Source organism: Bremia lactucae, linkage group LG5 (assembly GCF_004359215.1).
Source record: "Bremia lactucae strain SF5 linkage group LG5, whole genome shotgun sequence".
Classification (NCBI taxonomy): Eukaryota; Oomycota; class Peronosporomycetes; order Peronosporales; family Peronosporaceae; genus Bremia; species Bremia lactucae.
This window is the reverse complement of record NC_090614.1, coordinates 596,947-600,142: the sequence shown is the minus strand read 5'-3', so window position 1 is coordinate 600,142 and position 3,196 is coordinate 596,947.

The following is a 3,196-nucleotide window of genomic DNA, read 5'->3' as shown; positions in this document are numbered from 1 at the left end:
TTCACCATTTGGCTTTTTGACACAAAATGTCGGTGCCGAATGGGAAGATTGCTCTTTCGTGCTATTTCCGTCTTGTGCTTAGCACGGAAGAAATCGTGAATGACATCACACTGTTTCCTTAGTAAAGGCCACTGTCGTTTGACACAGTATTTGGTTCCCAGAACCAAGTCAATTTCATGACGGACACCTCTATCCGGAGGTGAAACAGATGGTGGATTGGTACATACCACATATTAGAATTCCTTAATCAAGGATTGAAAAGGATCCGTAGGATATTTAAGGATCGATGACCCACTCCGTGCACTTAGTGCAGCTTTTGTGTCATCTAGGACAGCTTCGTCCAGACGTGACGATGAGTTTAACTTAATCATAGGTCGAATGACCACCATCTCGGATAAGTCGCCAGCCTTTAAGGCTCGGCCGCACTCATTTGGCTATTCAAGCTGTGGAATAGAATAAGAATATCCGTAGACGTTACATGTGCGAAAGCACCAAACATTTACGTCCGGCTTGCCCCTAAGAAATGCGTGTAAAGCTTGAAAGAGCACCAATTCCGACCAATACCAAAACGGTGCGCGAAAAAAAAATGTCGATACCCAGTAGGTGCGGGCGACCACTGGGGAAGACCTAGGCTCTGTTGAACCTCTAGAGGGTGAGTGCAAACAAGATCTAGCCCCAATAGCTCGGTGCGCAATGGCATACCTGCCTGGCTTGTTAGTCGCTCAAGCTACTGTGAAGGGCTTTAATTAGTAATGATCAATTTAATTGACTCGGGAGCATCTTGCAATTATGCTCGACATCTTTCCTTTGAAGGAAGCCAACAATACGTTGAGGCGCTAGAGCGCATGAAGATGATACAATCACTATTCGCTTAGCGAGTGGGACTCGTGTCACTGTTCCTAAGGTTTCATTGAACTTAGGTATAAAGTTTCTGGACTGTGACAGTATGGAACGCTGTCTCGTCCTCGATTTGGATTCGAGATATGATCTCATCCTTGGTATGGCCTGGTTTGAACGCCATGAGCCATGTATCGATTAGAGGTCTAAGACCTTAGGCGTCACGCGCAATGTTCCTTGCAAAGTTTTGGAGAGTCATGAACCCCCCTTGGCTAGGCAACAAAAGCGATATTGGCGCGGATCATTGAATGAGTCTGCCAGCGTTTTAGACATTGGAGTGTCTGAGTTAATAAACTTCAATCTTTAAGACATTAATTCTGAGCCCGACACAGAAGAAAAAAGTGGAACGGCACGTACTCCGTCGAGTGACACTCGTTGTAATAACGATTCACTTAATACTGAAAGCATGTTGGCCTAAGGCCGCATCATCAAGGGTGCAGTATCCCTGAGATTCGTGGAGTGGCACGTCTAAGTCCACCGAGTGTGGTTGGCCGAGGTGGCACCATACTGAGTGTCAATAGTGACACAATTGGCGGTTCGCCAGGGCATTTTGAATCAAACCCTTCTAATGCACGTGTAGCGACTCGCTGGATAATGAAATTAAGTTTCCTAACTCCTTGTCGGATGTCGAATTATACACCATGGTCTGGTATTGAACCCATACAGGCTGGAAAATTCGGGAATTTGAATGTCCCGGCCTCTAAGAGGCGTATTGTCTCTACTTGAACACAGGGGAGACGCGACGCGTTAAAACCCTCACAAAGTGATACGTGTGAGCAATTACACACGCTTTTAAATTGTGTAATCGGTAACATTGGGGGAGAAGGTAGTCTTGCGGCAATGCCTTCGTTACATGTCTAACATTTTCTTCTTCCTCAACGAGGCTTAGATCCAAGGTTCCGGTCTGTTAGACGGTACCAATGTACTCAAAGAGCTTGTTCGGTAAACAGGCGTGCTAACGCGAGCAGAGTTAAAGTCGAACTGAGCGTGTAGCGCTATGGTAATTGCCTCTTCGAAAGTAGCAGGGTGAGATCGAAATAATTTATTCCGGGCAACGCCCTCATTGAGACCCCCCATAAAGATTGTTACAACAACTGCTTCTTGCACCGGGTCTTGCTTCATAGATGCAAGGAGAGTTCTCAACTCCTGGAAAAAAAATGTCCCCTAGGGTTCGTTCAATCTATCGAGTCGCCAGGAGCCGTGCTCACATGCAAAAAGCCTGATCAGTCGGTGCAAACATGTTGGCCATTTGCTGTTTTACCGAATCATATGAAGGGAAAGCGTTGTTTATGGACGTACTGCACGGTATTGTCCACTCCATCGCTCTATCTCCGAGTTTGGAAATGGCCACAGCCACCTTTTGCCGTTCTGTAAAGAACAAGGCGGAAGTAATGGACATCTCCATCTGCTCAATCCAAAAAGGGAGATTTTCTTCCTTTTTTCTCTCAAATGTCTTCACGTTGACAGCTAGAGGTCGAGCCTTTGGATCTGAATCAGGTACATAGATGCACCCGGTTGGCATAGATGCCGCTAAGTGGTCCTGTACCTGACCGATCAGGGAGGCTTCGTACCGCATGAAGGCTTCAAGCCTTGCATGCTGGACCTCTGGTCCTTGGGAGATAACAAATTCCACGTGTTCAAGCCCAAATAAGGTTTTGATTTTGTCACAAGCGGCGCGTTGCGCTTCTGACAATTCTGGAAACTCTTCCATTTTCGTGAGGGTTTAGTCTTGCAAAGACTCAGGCGTAGATTGACTATGTAATGGGACTAGGCCAAGTCCCTTATTCAGCTCACTAAAAGAGGAGACTGAACCGTGGCGAGGAAACGTTGGAGGGCACTGCACGTTGAAGGTAAAATGACAACTGAATTGAAAAGCTGTTATGGTTCCTGTCGCAACTCCTAATTAGCCTCAAGGGCTCCTAGAGGTTTTACAAGTAAAAACTAGACACGCTTGAATAAAACCTACGAACTGATATATAAAACCTTGGGTACACTGAGGTTGAACCCATAGGACCTTAAACTTGAAGTCCTGTGGAAAATTCCCCTGCGAAGTGACTGGCTCACGCCACTCACTTCAACCGGTAGAGACACGTTGGACGCGTCACCAGTGTAGTTCCCAAGCAGGAACCATCATTCTGTACTTGAATGTAAACCTTGAACTTCGACTGGAGTGCTTTGAACTTGAACTTGAAACTCTCATGTCGACGATGCAGTGTCGCCAGATGGTTTCTAGGAAGATGAGTAATGACGATGCGGCGTCATCACTTCATCTAGAGCACAACTGGCTACCTTTAGCCCT